Source organism: Cynocephalus volans, chromosome 11 (genome assembly GCF_027409185.1).
Source record: "Cynocephalus volans isolate mCynVol1 chromosome 11, mCynVol1.pri, whole genome shotgun sequence".
Taxonomy (NCBI): Eukaryota; Metazoa; Chordata; class Mammalia; order Dermoptera; family Cynocephalidae; genus Cynocephalus; species Cynocephalus volans.
This window is the reverse complement of record NC_084470.1, coordinates 40,110,544-40,129,172: the sequence shown is the minus strand read 5'-3', so window position 1 is coordinate 40,129,172 and position 18,629 is coordinate 40,110,544.

The following is an 18,629-nucleotide window of genomic DNA, read 5'->3' as shown; positions in this document are numbered from 1 at the left end:
AGGATTTTTTGCTACTGCTTGCTATGGGTTGCAATTTTTTGTTTAGTGACATTTCTAAACTATTTTTGTAAAGACTGTATTCACTGTTGTGGGTAATGTCTGAAGTCTCTCTCCCTTTAGTTTAGTGTTCTACTAGTGATTTGACAGAGATTTCCTTAAATGCCTGAAGCCAAGGAGAGGAAGAAGAAGAGGAAGAGGAAGGAGGAGGAGGAGGAATATGAGGAGGAGGAGGAGGAGGAAGAGGAGGAGGAGAAGAGCTACAAAAGTAAAGAAAAAAATCATCCAGGCCACTGCAGATTAGCTCTGTGTTGAGTTACTTCTATGCTTAGCCAGGCTGTCTACAACTTTGCCTTAGCCTTTACCTCCTGCTTTCTCTGATTGTAAAGATCAGCCACAGGTAAAATCTTATGGTTTCTCAGGTATGTTCTGAGCATGTAGCCTGCTGTAGGTGTACACATGTCTTTCTAGATTCCCTAATATAAATGGAAGCTTTTTAAAGACCTTAATCCTCCTAAAAATCTTAATCTCCAGCTTTTTCTCCTGGGCTTTCAGTGTATCTATTATTTGCCCCAATTGCTATTTTTTTGCCCCAGGCAGCAGCAGCTTGTCTTTTGTCTTTCAGTGATTAGGGGAATAACTTCCATGTAGCCATTCAGCCCTCATAGAGTTCCAAATAAAGTGAGGAAAAAAAAAAAGAGAGAAGCCCTTTGCATCAGTTTCTCAGGGAAACCCCAGTCAGGTCAAAACAGACAAACACAACTCCTTGGGAACAAGATCTTCTGTGCTCCCTCTGAAGCCTAGTGCCCACCCCAAGCACAGGGGTTGTCATCTGTAAGACCACCACCACATCAGAAAGAATGGTGGGTTAGGGTAAGTTAAAATGCCACAAAGAGCTCCTACCATGTCTCAGTAGCCTTTGTCTTGGTTAAGCTTTCACTTTGTTGCTCTAAACCTTTGATTATTTTCCAGAGTTCAAGTAAAGTTAATTTTGATAGTTCTTGCCAGGTTTTCCAGTGTTTCTGGTGAGGAAAGACCAAAAGAGTTCCCTGTTCCACCATTTTCACTGATTTCCCATATTTGCTTTTGAATCATGTGATTGTATTACTCATGCAAAAAAAAAGCTCATTTTTAAATTTTTTAAATAAAAGTGAGTGTTTTTAGTAGTTAAGATCTTATCATCTAACCTCCTAGCATGCTAAAACTTGGGTCCTGCCAAATAACTTTTGCCACCAAACTCTCATTTACTTTCATTTTAGAAACTACGAGAAGAGGACTCAAGTAAGAGTCAGGATTAGTGAGTTAGTTCAGAGCTTACACTAATCAAAATTTTGATTACTCTAAAATTCTGTAACTCTACCTCCCTGTAGACATCCTACCGACCCCCCATCCCAGAGAGGGTTTGTTCTTTTTTATTCTCAAACTAAGCTTGATGTTTCACTTTCTCTCCCATCACCCTGCATAATGAAGCAATATTTCTTACTGGTTAAAACCTGTTAATTCTTTAAGGGGATGAACAAGTTTTTATTTCATAACTTGCCTTAAAACTCTGATATTCTAAGATGAAGTCATAACACAGGTACCAATTCATTCACAAATATAAACACTTGTATTTATTCTTTATAAATAAGAATATTCTTTTTCTATAAAATCATGTTCTAAGGGTTAGAGAGGGTAAGGAGAATTAAAAGAGAATTTGAGATGCCTTGGGAGAAAGAAAAAGACAGTAAAATATGTTGCTGTTGGTTAAGCATCATGTCACATCACATCTAAGTTAGTGTTACATAAAGTGTGGTCTGTGGATCAGCAGCATCAGCATTGCCTTTGAGTTCCTGGAACCTACCCAGATTTATTGACTTAAGATGTCTAGAGGTGGGGCCCAGGAATCTGCATATTTACTAGCTCTCTGGGTAATTCTGATGCATGCTAAAGTTGGAGAACCAATGATCAATGTTATATTTACTGTTTTTTCCTTGCTTCTATAATAAAAATAATATTTTCTTGCATTTATATATCATTTTACTGTTTAGAGGGTTTTTTTTTTCTTTTAACAGACGATAATCTTACCTGTTACCAAAAAAGCTCCAGGGTTATTTTCCCCGTCTAACAAGTTAGAAAACTGTTTCAGAGAGCTTATCTGACTTTCCAGAGTAGGCTTTCAAAAACAAGTCTCTTGACTTCAAATCCAGGGTTTTTCTAAACTTGTCTGTATGCAAATAAATAAATAAATAAAAATGTGAGAGGATGCACCTTTTCTAATGTAATTGCTCAGCTTTATCATTCTTCCATTAATCCATTCATTCATCCACCATTCCATCACTTTACATATTCAGCAAATATTTATTAAATACTATATTAAGCCATACTATGTGTATATCTAGAGCATATATAGCTATCTAAAGTCATACTCAAAGATGATGGCAATTTCCATTTATTGGTTTGGATAAATCAATATGCTTGTGATCATGCATAAGTCCATTACATTCATTTTCTTTAGTAATTTAGTCACTAGGCTTCAGCCTCTTTATGGGCAGTTAGTCTAGTGGTTCAGTCATCAGGATCTTTCAAAAATCCCCAAGTCCAGGCCTCCCTACAAACCAATTACATCAGAATCTGTGGTGGCAGGACCAAGACATTACTATTTTTAAAGCTGTCCAGGTAATTCTAACATGTAGCCAAGATAAAGAACCAGTAAATTTGAGAATATAAACCTAAGTCTAATGACTCCTAAGAAAAGTTTTTCTACCCTGTGAGTCTCATTTTGAAATACCAGACAGAGAGAAAGAGAGAGATTGAGATGGAAAAGGAGTTTGAGAGGAGAATAGGAGAGGGGGAGAATGGGAGAGTTGGGGATATGTTCTGTCCTCCAAAGGTCTTGCTTTTGTCAATTTTCACCACAAAGGCATGTACAGGTTCAACTTAAGACCATCTTCAATAATTCTCACAAGTATATGTCTAGGTAGGCAAATATAGTTTGCAAATTAAGTGTTCACTGTAGAGTCTTGGTGAATATCTAGTAATTTCTTCCAACTATTCTAGCTTAAATTAGTAGAACCAGTCAAACAGGGGTACCAGATTTGGAATTTATCTGCCAAATAAGCCACACACACACACACACACACACACACACACACACACACACACACACACACACACACACACACTCTGAAGTGTGAGTAACTTCAAGTCACAACATAATTTTCTTCCTTTCTACAATTCTACAGCCCTCCATCTGTTCCTTTCCTATGACATAGCACTTTCTAAAGTTTGTAATATTTTACATGTGCCTCTGAATGTCTGCTTAGGGAAGTGACATCAGAGTCAGGAAAACCTAGGTGTGAAAACTGACTTTTTCAGTTACTGGCAGTGTAACCTTGAGTTTATTTCTGCATCTCTCTGAGTCTTAATTTTCCTGTTTAGAAAACAACTATAGTAATACTTTGCAAGGTTACTGTGAGCATCACAGGCAAAATATGTAAACTACCCAATGCCTGGCACATTGATCCTCAGCAAATGGAGCTATACTGATGACGTTTCCTCTGTTGCACTGGTCTCAAGCTCCTTTATCCTTTTTCAAAGCATCTTCACCTTCATTATCTCATGTAATCTTCCCCACAAGGGAGATAAGCTAGAAGTTATCTCTGGGTCACAGAAGAGCAAGCTGAAGTGCCAGACAGTTAATGGGTTGGATTCAAGACACAATTATTCATTCTCTTCATAGAACATGCTTATAAAGGGAAAAATCCTAAGCAGTAATCTAATTGGGGAAAACAAGAAAAAAACATAGGGCTAAATACAGTCCTCTACTTTGGTAGATCTGAAAATGAACACCAGTGAGAGCAAAGTCAACGGGGGAAAATATGCATTTAGTATTTAAAATCTGTGTTACCAAATGAAGAGTGCTGGCATGTTTGGGTGGCAGGCTTGTAGATAATAAGTCTTTTTTCTTTTCTTGATTTTTTGAATTTAACCTTCTTGTTTTATTCTTTCCTTTATTAAATAAAACTTATAATGCCAGAGATGAGCTAGCACCTGTGTGTTCATATTTATGTGTAAATATATATGCTTTTCTATAAATGAAATGCAATGATTTTTTTTTTTTTTCTAAATGGTGATTGTAAACCATCCCTGATTTGGACATTCCCTGCGGACAAGAAGCAGGAACCCCAACCCCAAGGCTAGCTTGATGACTCAGTTTCCACCAATTCAGAGCATCTGGAGGGCAGCTGGAATCTAAAGTGAATGACATAAGGTTATTATATTTTGCTGCACATTAAAATCACCTAGGGACTGTTTAAAAATCCCAATGTTCAGTTCTCACATTAGACCAAATGAACTGGCTTTTCTAGAGATGTGATCGATATGTCAGTATTTTTTAAAGCTTCCCAAATAATTCCACTTGGGTCTGAAAACCCAACACGTCTGAAAAACAGGGGTCTAGAGCAATGTTTCTGGAGCAGCACTTCTGCGAGGGGGACAGGGATTCTGCATTTTTGACAAGCTTTCTTCCCAGTGATGCTGATTCTGTTTGTCCTTAGACCACAATGAGTAACACGGCTATGGGAGAATTCCATTGCCTTTATTTTTGAGGTAATAACACGTGGGTTACAAAATTACTTTAGATGCCTACTTCATTAGTTACTAAAATGAGGGTTTGGGCTGGATCATCTCTGAACTTCCTTTGTCACTCCGACTTGCATGCTTTGTTACTAGCGAGGCCAAGAGTTTCTTGTGTTCCTCAAGGTCCCAGGTCACTGCCAGTTCCATTCAGCATTTATTGAACATTTGGGTGTGAAGCTACAGAATTGCCCTATGGGGTAGAGTGAGCAGGGCTGCCTAAATCTCTGTGTACGTCAGAATCACACAGAATGCTTGTCTTAAATGTTCTAGGGCCCTACCTGCAGAGATTCTGATCTCATAGGTCTGGATTGGAGTCTAGAAATGAGTGTTGTTAACAATAATAGTTGACATTTATTGAATGTTCGCTATATGCCAGATACTGTTCTGGCAATTTCATAATCAAGATTCATTTAAATTTCACAAGATTCATTTAAATTTCATATTATCCCCTATTTACAGATTGAGAAAACTAAGTTAAGTAATTTGACCAAGGTTATACAGTCAGGAAATTGTAGACATGGGATTCTACTGTGAGAAAATTTACCACAGTTGAGGTCTTTTAGCATGTATTGAGTTTTTTCTCAAAGAATTTCTGATTGGAAAAAGGAAAGAAATGAAAAATAAAAGCAACAGTAATAGGCTAGTGGGCAGTGGAGTCAGGATTCACAGCCACTGAAGCTGACTCCAGATCCCAGACTTCAAACCAGCTGGTACTGGTGCAGGTGGATCCCAGATCACAATTTAATTTTCCATTTATGGGTCTGCTGAGCCAACAAACTAGCTGCATAAGACTTTTTGGAGAGCTTTAAGTACAATCTCTTTAGTCCCCCTCCCCCATATTTTGACTCCTTATGTCCAGCATGAGGCCCAGGAATCTGCATTTTAACAAGCATACTCCCCTGCTCCCCCCAAGTGATTCTAATGCACAGCCAGATTTGGGAATCATTAGAAGAACAGGACTTTGAGGCTGGCAGCCGGGATTTTTTTTTTTTTTTTTTTAATTTTATTTTGTCAATATACATTGTGGCTGATTATTGCTCCCCATCACCAAAACCTCCCTCCCTTCTCCCTCCCCCCCTCCCCCCCAACAATGTCCTTTCTGTTTGCTTGTCATATCAACTTCAAATAATTGTAGTTGTTATATCTTCTTCCCCCCCCCCGGTTTGTGTGTGTGTGTGTGTGTGTGTGTGTGAATTTATATATTAATTTTTAGCTCCCACCAATAAGTGAGAACATGTGGTATTTCTCTTTCTGTGCCTGACTTGTTTCACTTAATATAATTCTCTCAAGGTCCATCCATGTTGTTGCAAATGGCAGTATTTCATTCGTTTTTATAGCTGAGTAGTATTCCATTGTGTAGATGTACCACATTTTCCGTATCCACTCATCCGATGATGGGCATTTGGGCTGGTTCCAACTCTTGGCTATTGTAAAGAGTGCTGGCAGCCGGGATTTATATCCTGGCTCTGTCACTTAACATCTCAGTGTCCTCATTCATTCATTCATTCATTCATTCATTCACTCATTCATTCTGTTAAGAATTAACAAACATTTCATCACCTACTATAAGCCCATACTGGATGCTAGAGATTTAATAGCAAAGAAAACAGATGGAAATCTCTTACTTCGTTAAGTTTACATTATGGTTTATTAGAAGGTGATAAATATGGGGGGGGGGGGTATTAAGCAGCAAAGGGGGTTGGGAGAGTTGCAACTTAAGAGTGGCCAGGGAAGGCCTCATATAGGGAAGATGAAATTTGAGTAGAGAGAGATTTGAAAGAGGGAGGCGATTATGCAGAGACCTGTGGGAAGGATGTTCCTGGAAGAGAGAACAGTAGTGCAAAGGCTCCGAGGTAGAAATGTGCTTGGCATATTCATAGAACAGCAAGAAGGCCAGTGTAGAGTGAACTGAGTGAGAGAAGGGGAGACCGGAAGGAAATGAGTTCAGGAAGGCAATAGGGGACACATCATGTAGAACTTTGTAGGCCACCAACAGGATTTTGGCTTTTACTCTGAGTGATATGGGAAGTTATTGGAAGGTGTTGAGTTGAGTCATTTGTCTTATAGTTGCTGGGCTGAAAATAGACTGTAATAGTGTGAGAAACATGAAGACCAGTTAGGAGGCTATTACAATGATCCAGGTGAGAGATCATGCTGGCCTGGACCAGTGGGGTAGTAGTAGATGTGATGAGAAATGAATATGTTCTTAACGTATTTGGAAAGTAGAGAAAACAGGATTTGCTGAAGGTTTGGGTTATAACAGAAAAAAGTCAAAAATCTTTGGGAAAATTTATTTCAATCATCGATTAGTTTTAAAGAGAATAACTGGGCACTGTGCTGTGCAGGGTTATGTGCCAGTCACTGTGCAAAGCCTTGGGTGGTGCATTGGTAAACTTGACACATGGTACCTGTCTTCATGGAGCTTACATTCTAGTGACACAGGGACAATATGTACCTAACTCTCCGGGTTGTTATGACAATGTAAGTTGAGTAATAAAAACCTGGCACATAGTAGCGTCCAGTGCATGATAGATACCACTGTTATATGGATACTTAGCATTTGGCAAAGTCTGGAGACTTTTTTGGTTGTCATGAATAGGGGTCAGAGGAGAGGGATGTGTTACTGGCATCTAGTGGGTAGAAGCCAGGGATGCTGCTCAATGTCCTATACTAAATAGGACAACCTCCCCTCCTTTTTTACCTTCCTCCCAAAGAATTATCCAGTCTAAAATGTCAATAGTGCCCAAGGTTAGGTTACCATGAGATGAAGAAAAGGTAAGTAAATTTATCACCCAAAACCATATCCATGTGGTCATAAACAAAATTGGAGGTTTGAGAGGCAAAGTATCCACACTCTAACAAAGTGTAATGGACTCTGGAAGGATGTCATCATGTCACTAGAAAAAGGGGATACTCAGAAGAACAAGTGTGTGCTGTCTTAGCACTTCCCCCCCCCACCCCAGAAATGGCCCTTTTTGGAGGCAACTATCTATTCTTCCTGCTGTCTTCACCAAAGAGTGAGGGAATGCATTTTCTTCACCTTTAAAAATCCTGTTTGCCTTGACTGGGATGTGGGGCATTCTAGGAGCAGCAAGTCTGTTTGAAGATGTTTTATTCTGGGAAAATTAATGGGCAGAGACAATGCAAAAGAAAAGAGACAAATTGTTCTTTTGGTTCCAAATAAATGCTTGTTTTCTGACACTGCCTGAATTTAAGTGGTCCTCAGTTTGACTGTGAAATTAACACCTCTTTGAGGTTAATTGTGGGAGTGGGGTGCAATTCACACCACTTCCAGAGCTATTGTCTGTCTGGAATCAGAGGGAGCAGCAGCGGCACAAGGTATACTCACTTCTGCTTTGACCAACAATTCGCTTCTGGTCCCTAGAGTCTTTCGTCAGGAGGTGGTTCATTACTGAGTGCATGGATTTTGCACAAAAGATGCATAATTCATAATTACAGAGTCATTAACTGCAAAACCAGCATCTTTAATTACTAGCTGGGGAAACTTAGGAAAATCTTTTAAACTCTTTAAGGCCATCGTTTCATTTTTTAATCTTTTCTCTTCTAAAATTCTGTGCTGTTGTGAATCAGTGACTCAGGGTTGGAAGGGATCTTAAGCTCTATTTTAGGGTGCATTTTCTCTGAAGTTGTATCATGATAGGATAGTAAACAAATGGTCTGTAGGAGAAAGGTATTTGTACAAACGACTTTTCTTTCTTTGGGGAGTAAAACAAATACTTTTTATAATTCTTACATATTATTAGGATTCTTTCCATAAATTCTTAATCAGTTTTAAGTCTATCATCAGTGCACACATATGCCATTTTTTTCCATATCCTACATAAAGGATAGCATTAGATTTTATCATTTTTAATACTTTTGGTTAGTTTACTATAATACCAATTTTAGATTATTTACATTTGAGCTCCTTCAGTTGTTAAGGAGCCCATATGCATGAAACCATATTCTCTTTATGTATCCTGTAACTTGGATATTTTGAAGACGATAGAATCTCAGAGAAAATAGAGCTTCTTTCCCTAACTAGGTGACTCTCATTTTATTTATTATTTGTTTGTTTATTTATTTGTTTGTTTGTTTGTTATCACAGTGAAAATTCATGGAAAGGATATTGAAGCTATAAAAAAAATATTATTCTAGAAGAGATTTTGGTCTCCAAACTAAATTTTAAAAATAATGAAGGAAACATTAGATAGCTTTCTTAAATTTATTATCAAGGAAGGCTACCAAGTCTATTTTTCTGTAGATCTTTACTGGGAGCATAAATTCTCTTCCTACGGTGAAAGAATAAATGCAGAATTCTTTTTAAAACAAAAGAAAGACAATTATTCATTGCAAGATACCAGTCATCTCTGGATTTTTGTACTTAGAGTTCTTTAACTAGACTTCAAAAGTCTAGAGAACAAAGGGTAAGAAAATGCACAAGAGAAATACAAAATTGTCCCAGATGATGTGTTTTATTAAGCGTATTTCTTCATCTCCTCTTGCTCCTAAATTCTTTTATCAGCCTACCCATCTCTCAGTGTTCGTTCTCAACATGTAACCGTGACCCAAGCAAACAAAATCCTGGTGTATCTCCTTTTAATTATTTCACTGTGAAAATAATGTATGTTTATTGCATGAAAGTTAGTTAGAAAGATATACAACAAAAAGAAGAAAATTAAACTCATCCATAAATCTCACATCTCAGAGATAGCCACTGTTAATTTCCAGATATTTCTCTGTGAATATATATTTTTTAAAAAGTCATATTCCTCAAACTACCTTTTACCCCATCTTCTTCATTTAACAACATGTCATGAAGATTTTCTGGGACAATTTTTCATAAAAACCCATCCTGATTTATTTACATAACCTTCAGTCATAGAATTCTAAAGGAATTTCTAATTTTTTACTACTATGAGTTTACCTGTAGTTAATACCCTGTCATTTCATTTTATGTGTATCTTTAATTTACTTACAGTAAATTCCTAAATGTGCCACTATTGGACCAAACGGGGATGCCCACTCTTAGGTCCTTGACACATATTACTCGCAGCTCTTTAACATTCACAATTATGTTATTTCATCTCTCCAACCCCAGGTGATTGACATAAGAGCCTGAGAGGCCCTCATATGGCCTTTGAAGCACAGATAGTCTTTGGAAATGCAACGATTTAGGAAGTGTAGGTGGTTCAGTTGACTGATGACCCACAAACCATCACAGAAGATGTTTCAAAGGTGACATTTATGAAGAGTGACTTTATCACTGTACTATTATGATTTCTGGTAAAGAAGTGGGTGAAAGGCAAAACAGAAAGGGCTTTCCTTTGAGGAGAAAAAAACCAAACCTCACAAAATAACAAATCCAGATTTCACTCAACAAAGCTGAAATCAGTACTAAATGCAGGATTAACTAAATTAAAGGTAAATTAAAAATTTATGTACTATACAACCTGGAAATTCCATTTCTACATGTGTTAGAGAATTCTTGATTATAATAATATGAAACTGGAAAATGAATTGGAAACAACCTAAATGTTCAGCAACAGGGGCATGGATAGATTAATTATAGAATATGCATGCAATGAAATATGACTCAGCAGTTAAAATAAATACCTCTATGTAAATCAACATGGGTAGATTATTTAATTAACATAATTGCAAGTAAAAAATGTTAGATGCAAAACAGTATATGTAGAACAATAACACAGAAGATAGCACTATATATTAAGAAATACTACACACATATATATAAATCATGCCCTGAAAGATACACACCAAATTTATGACAGTCGTTTCCTCTGGAGAGTGAAGAAAAATGAGACCGGTGGAGGGTAGGGGTGGGGGAGAAGAAAGACCCTTCAATATTATCTGTAATGTAATATTACTTTAATAGTAAAAATTATGCAATTTTTTCAACTCTAAGCCATCGATTATAAAACCCACAATTATTTTAGGCATGACTCAGGAAGAAACTTGCCAGCATGTGCCATTAACTTCAAAATGCACGCAATTTTACAGATGCTAAGATGTGAAAAAAATGTGTGAAATTCTGTCTACATAAGGCAAAAATACAAAAGGATGAGATTTGCTAATCCACAAGTGATTGAGATACATGGGTATTAGTTATATAGGTCTGTGAACTTTAAAAAACATATTTCCAAAGGAAAAAAAATAGGTCCAATATTGTAAGGAATGTGCTTTCTCCATAATATGTAGAATTTAAAGTTATATGGCTCATATATATTGCTCTAAAGCATTAACTACCTTTTAAGTGTGTTCCCAAATAAATTAGAATATAGTGATGGTGGGAGGAATATCCTTGAAGCTTTGTAACTCTAGAAACATCTGGCTTATCATTTATATATTTAACATGTACTCAAAAAACACTTGTTCCCTGAATTGAGGTTCTCCCAGTTTAAAAGAAAATTTCAAAAATGAATTCTCTGTTCAGTAATCCATGTGCTAGGAATTTGATACTATAGACTTAGGTATCTGGCTTCACAGCTTATCACATCTGTGTAGAAAGCTATGAAGTTCAGTGTAAGGCTATTCCAATTGGCTACTTATTCCCTGGAAGAAGAAGCAAACTTAAAAACTTGATACACTGCACTGTTAAGCAGTAAACCCATAACATCCCAGCTGTTTGGTTCAATATGAACCAAACATGCACTGTAGTAGGTCAGAGCATAGGAATAACTTGCTTGTAATCTTTTATTTCTCCCCTTGGCTTAAAGAAATCCTCTCTATGGAAAGTGTTCAGAAAATGAGAGAAAAAAAGGTCTAGAGTTAGCATTGCCAGATCAAATAATATAAAATATAAAATAATATTTTAGGATAAGTCTGTCCCCTTGAGTTTCAGATAAACAATAACTTTGATATAAAATAAAATATCGCATGAGACAGGTTTGTACTAAAAGAAAAAATTGTTGTTTATCTGAAATTCAAATTTAACTGTTTTTATTTTCTAAATATGGTAAACCTATCTGGAGTATAACTAATCTAACAAAAGGAAAAAGAAAACTGGAAGCTAAGCAGGAGAATGAGAAATAGAGACAAAGTTGGAAGTGTTTTCTAGAAAAGAAAAACAAAAACCCCAGTAGCTACCCTGAAGGGCATATATTTGATTTGGAAACCATGTAGATTTTTTTCTATTTCCCATTTGCATAGAGGGTTCCATTCTAAACTGTGTACATTTTTGAACCCCTGAGCAATGAATGTGGCCTCAGGAGCCTCAGTCATGAGCATGTCACCATCTGATCAATGTGTCCCCATGGGTTTTACCATCCCCTTCAGGGAAAAGCCAGCACCCAGCAGACACAGACTGATCCGGCATGCTGGCTCAGGGACCGTCTTCTCGACCCCAACTCTGCTGCTACCTTCCCTTTCGCTGATTAAGTAAAAGAATTTGGGACCCTTTTTGTAACTTTGGGTTTGAATAGCACATGCAGTGTGGACTAGAGATCCCTGAGCCAGCTTAAGGAAGATGAGCACCATTCCCCCAATGTGGTTAGGGTCAGCTCCTCCTTCGACAAGTTGGAGATCCTGAAGTTCTTGTCCCGGGTCACACTCATTTTCTGTGGCAGGTTCACAGACGCATCAGCTTCTTGAACACAGGCAGACCCTGCATGCTTAAAAATTTAAAAAATACACCCCTTCCTGTTCCTCTCTAAGTTACAAAAATAGAAGGAAGTGGGGTGTGGTGAGGCAGAAGAGAGGTGTCAAGCAGACATTCCTTGGGTCTGAAGGAAGCAGCAGACTCCACAGTGTCTCACACCTTCCCTGGGTTTGTGTAGAGAGTTGCTGCTGCTTACTTACCCTGCTGCCTGCATGTCGGTCTAGGGAGGTTAATGTCTTCTCTTCCCTCTTTAGTTTTACTTGCAATGGTTGTTGAGGTGAGAATTTAGTTACTGGGTTTTTTTTTTCGCCTTATGTTTTGATCTCAAGGAGTTTAAAGTTACTTTCACTTTTGCAAACGTTGTAGTGCTGACAAAAAAAAGTGCAAACCTTCATCAAGAGCCCCCTAGTAAAGGTCTTGGGAGAAGATTTCTCTGGGGTGCTTATAGTTCTCAGAGCTGTCAAATGCCAAGGAGCTCCTGAAGTGGCAGGCTCTAACTGCTGGCTTTCCAATGTACCACGTTTTACTTCCTACTCACAGGAGTGTAGGGGGTCAGTATTACCCCTACTTTACAGAGGAGGAGACTGAGGCTAGGCTGGGTAGCCAGGGGGCAGAGGCAGAAAAAAGAGACTGGGTTACCTGGCATTTAAAAGGCACTAAAATCACTGGTAATAAAATGAGATGAAGAAAACACTATTTCTCAAAACTGCTTTCAGAGAAAGACTTAAATGTGGATGAGAGAGTTGCTTAGAAAAGGGGGAAGGGGCAGGAGTGATTCCTCATGCCCACCCCCAACCAACAGGCTTGCAATAGATAGAGCTGAGCTGCCTTCTAATGAGGGATGGGAAGCTCAGGCACAGGACTTTTCTTGTGCTGAGCGGGGTTTGTAAGTGTGGGGACAGAAAGGCGTGACACCTTTTCTCACCTATTAGAAGGATCACAACTGACACTCATATAACAAAGCACAGGTTAACAAGAGAAAAGCACAACAACTTGTTTAATCAAAGTTTTACACGACATGCAGCCTTCTGAAATGAAGATCCAGAAATCCGGGGGCAAAGTCTCTTTTTATGATTAGGTTAGTTGGAAAAAAAAAACACCTGTGTAGAAATGTGATTGGACAAAGGGTATGATCTAATGGTAACAGTCTGGGGGAAGGGGGACCCCGCAAGGCCTGTTTGTTCAGATTCTTCATGGCCTTTCTGTGTAGCATTCATTCCTCCTGGGTATAGGGCAGGACCCCTCTGGAATGAGGGTCGTCAAGGGAGACAGGAGAAGGGAGAGAGTGGCTCTTCTGGGTTTTACAGCTTGCTTTGGGGGAGAGGAGTTCTAGTTTCTGTGACCTGCCTTGGGGAAGAGGAATTCTGGTTTCTCTGACTTGCTTTGGAGGGGAAGGAAGGACAGGAGAGAAGAGGCCAGGAGAAAGTCACAGAAACCTTACTTCTGCCGCCCTTCCGATGTCCTTCAGTTCAAAGTACTCAGCGTGCCAAAGTGCCACACTAAGTCTGGATTCAGAACCAAATTGGTCTGGACAACGGAGCAAGAGCTGTCCTCTTTCCTGTCCACCTGCCACACAGCTGCTCGCCGTCCACTCTAAAGAGCATGCAGCACCAAGGAAGGGAGGAAGGGAAAAACATCTCTTTTCTCATTGACGGGATTCTTTTTTTGAGGGAGGTCCTCCTTTTATGACAGTAATAAAATTTTGGAAGCCAGAAAGCAGAGGACAAGTATTAACTGACTTGTAGACCAAGGAAAGCCGTATTCTTAAATATGAACCCTCGCCAAAGATCATCAGCTACCTGAGGAGCACTACAAAATGAAAGTCAGAAGTCTCAGAGAAAAGATACTGGAAGTATGAAGCAAAAACAGGATTGTACTGAAAAACAAGCACACAGGCAGAAAACAAAAGTGAATTTTGGAAAATAAAAATCTGAAAGCAGAAATAAACATCTCAGTAGAAGTGCTCAAAGTTAATTTTGAGAAAATTTCTCAGACAGTAGAGCAAAAAGACCAAAACATGAAAAATAAAGAGAAAAGATTTGCTAATTAGAGATTAGAGAATGTCTAGGAGGCTAAACATCTAAATAAAAGTAATTCAAGAAAGAGAAAAGAATGATAGTAACCAATGAAATAACTTAAGAAAAATTCTCAGAATTACAAGTCTCATCAAAGCTCACCACAATAAATGAAAGTAGATCCTCACTGAATCCCATCAGTGTAGTATTTCAGAACACTGGGATCAAAGAGATCTCAACGTTTCCAGAAAAAAAAAAAAAAGGTTTACTTGAAAATAATCAAGATAGAAATGTAAATTAATACAGCCATTATGGAAAACAATGCAAAAGTTCATCAAAAACTCAAAATAGAACTATCATATGATCCAGAAATCTCACTACTGGGTATTTATTCAAAGGAAAAGAAATCAGTATATCAAAGAGATATCCCTACCCTCATGTTCATTGCAGCATTATTCACAATAGCCAGGATATGGACTCAACCTAAGTGTCCATCAACAGAGGAATGGATAAAGAAAATGTGGTGTATATACACATGGAATACTACTCAGCCACGAAAAGGAATGAAATCCTGTCATTCGTGGCAACATGGATGAGCCTGGAAGACATTATGTTAAGTAAAATAAGTCAGGCGCAGAAAGATAAATACCATATGTTTTCACTCACATGTGGGAGCTAAAAAAGTTGAGTTCATAGAAGTAGAGAGTAGAATTGTGGTTACTAGAGGCTGTGAAGGGTGGGGGGTTAAGGCTTAGAAGGGAGAGTTTGATTAACAGATATACACTTAGAGCAAGCTAGATAGGAAGAATACATTCTAGTATTCTATAGTAGTGCTAGATGGCTATAGTTAACAATAATTTACTGTGTATTTTCAAATGCTAGAAGAGAGAAATTTGAAGGTCCTCAACACAAAGAAATGATGTGTTTGCAGCAATGGATATGCCAATTACCTTGATTTGATCATTACACATTGTATACATGTATCTAAATATCACTCTGTACCCCATAAATATGTACATTTATTATGTGTCGATTAAATTTTTTTTAAAAAAGAACCAAGATTTAGAATGGCTTCAGATTTCTCAATAAAACCATGGAAACTAAAAGTCAAGAGGAGAAATTCTGAAGAAAAATCATTTCCAGTTTATAATTCTATCCAAGACAGTTAAATTTTAGTGTAGATTAAAGACATTCTTAGATATAAAAGATCTTAAAATTTTTATCTCCTGTGTACTTTCTCAGAAAGTAATTATAGGAGGCATTACCTAAACAAGAGAAGGACAGATACAGGAGATCCAACTCAATGAGAGAAGTAAACAGAAAATCTGAACTAGGCAACTAAGCCAGGCCAGAATGGGCCAGAATGCAAGACCAGTGGCTCAGATTTAGGGCCCCTTTGATATTTTTATTTTTATTAAGTTATTATGCACATAATTGAACAACAAGATTTATTATGAACGCCATCAGCCTCCTGGGCCATATACTTTCCCCCACTGCTTCCTACTCAGAAGCAACCACTTTCATCTCCTTTTGTTGTCTCTTTAGGCATTTGCCTTTAACTAATAATGTGCTTATGGTTCTACTTGAGTTTTCCATTTTAGCCATTTCCTATTTATTCCACACTCTGGAAGTTAAAGATGTGTTTTCCTTTCGTCATCATTGCCCCCAAGAACCACATACCCCACACTTTTTAGATGGATCTGCCTATCCTAAAAGTTGGTTTTTGGCTTGAGTTCCACATTGTGCTAAAACTTTGGCTTTTGTTTTCTGTCACTCAAGAGGGGTGTGTGTGTGTGTGTGTGTGTGTGTGTGTGTGTGTGTGTGTGTGTGTGTGTGTGTGTAACCCAAAGATTGAATCAATGAGTTTGAAGTAAAGCCAAGACAGGGAAGCAGTAAAAATAAAACTTTCTACAATCAAGACAGGCACACAAATGTGTGAATAAGATTTTCAACAGAAACATAACAGAAACCAGGCAGGACACAGGGCAAGATAGAGAAAGTGATAATAAGTAGATTTATCAGGGCAGTACATGTGAGAAATAAAAGTAAGTTCAAGATCAAAGAAAACACTCAGCCTTCTTACTCTAGATACAAATTGGCAATTAGCCTAGACCACCTGCCACTCTGACCACAGAAGGGCTAGGTGATCCAAACAGGAAGTATCAGCCTTAGAAACCTCAAAAGCCCCTGATGTGAACTTCTACCCTTTTATCTGCCCCGGGCCTCTCCTTACAGGAACAGACTCTCTTCTTTTGGAGAACTGCTCGTCTCTCCAGGCTAACCATGTCGTTCTTACGGGAACTGCTTGTCCAAAACATTTTATCCTCTAGCCTTGTTGATTTATTCAGAGGTAAATGTGTGACACAAGGCCAAGTGAATTGCAGTCCTTCCCTAGGATTTTTAAAGATTGTTACAGTGAGGACATGTGGTATGTCTCTTTCTGTGTCTGGCTTATTTCACATAACAGAATTTTCTCCAAGCTCATCCATGTTGCTGCAAATGGCAGAATTTCATTCTTTTTTAAGGCTGAGTACTATTCCACTGTGTGTATATACCACAATTTTCTTGTCTAGTCATCCATCGATGGACATTTAGGTTGGTTCCATGTCTTGGCTACTGTAAATAGAGCTGTGGTGAACATGGGAGTGCAGGTGTCCTTTCAACATGATGATTTCCATTCCTTTGGGCATATACCCAGCAGTGGGATTGCTGGATCCCAGCAATGTTTCCATTCCTTTGAGTATATACCCAGCAGTGGGATTGCTTGTAGTTCTATCTGTAGTTGTTTCAGAAACCTCCATACTTGTACACAGGTGATGGTAGTCAACTTGTACCGCCCAAACTATGTATAATCAATCACGCTTCAATTAAAAAAAAAAAAAGATGTTACAGGAGTTCAGGAAATGCCACTCCAAAATAAGCTGCTTCGGTATGCTGATTACTTCAAGCCAAAGGAAGCTGAAAACAGAAAATGCAGGGAGAGGCTTTCTCTGAACTCCCCCTATCTGCCTAAAGACAGATCCTCCGGAAGAAACCCAGTCATCATCATGCCCCTCTCTGAGAGCATCATCAACCAGGGAAAATGAACACAGATCACAAAAGATGAGACTAGAAGTCAACACCAAACCCAGACAAACTTTGTCACAAGCTATCACCTATTCTTCTAAGGGCCCATTCATCTTTCCCCAAAATAATTTACTGTCCCCTAAATTGCCTACATCTTCTTTCTCCTCTCTCCTATAGAGAGAATATATAAACTTCTAGATCTCACTGGGGTTTGGTTTATTCGTTTTTCTTTCCTGTGATGCCCCATGCAGATAATAGACTTGTATACCTTTTTTTCCTATTGATCTTCCTGTTTTGAGTTTATTACATAGACTCAGTCATCAAACCCTCAGAGGGTAGAGGGTAAGTCTTTCTTCACAGGTTAAGAAGGTCTTTCTTCACAATGTCATGTGCCACCCAAAAAGTAGAATTTCTAAAATCTATAGGAAATGGAAAGTAGATATTTCAACTCTCTCTCTCCATACATATGTATGTGTATGTATGTATATATAGTATTAGTGTATGTGTGTATATATATATATAGAGAGAGTAGATATATAACTCTTGTATCCTCTGCCACAATTGCCTACTGGGACATCACAGGATATAATTAAAACCTTTCCTGCCACACACACACACACACACACACACACACACACACACACACGCATACATACATGTCTATATGTATGTACCTGCCTCTTCACCTCAAGTCCAGCAAAGAAGGCTTCCATGGAACACTGCAAACAGAACACAAGTTAAGAGATTTGTTTGGACAGAGCTGCTGTCATTCTGAGTGCCCTGATCTCAGTGGGCCTAGTTGCGTCAGCATAGGCATTATCATATACAGAGGCAACCATCGATGTGCTGGGCCCTGGATAAAGTGCCCTATGGCAGTGTTCCACACTGACAGTGTCCGAGATGCTAATCGAATCTCCCCTTTTATTAAAAATCCACATAGAATTATCAACTCTGTGGAATTGAGTATTGCATGTTTGATTCACTGGTAAACTTTAAAAAATACCAATGCTCAGGCACAGACCCAGACCAATTAAACTCGGATCAGTAAAATTGAGGCCCAGGCATCAGTGTATTAAGAAGGTCCTCAAGTGATTCTGATGTTCATTGCAGGTGGAAAATCCACTAGCAGCAAAGCAATAGGAAGGACATTGCTCAACTTGTTTGATCAGCAATGAATATGCCTGCTGGTGCTTATGGAATTTGCAGGGTAGTGAGACTGCTTTTCCAGTCTTTCCAAGAAAAGAAAATGTTATCAGTTCTTTATTCAAGGTTCAGGTTATATTTCAAAACCACACAGGGTCAGAGTGGCTGCA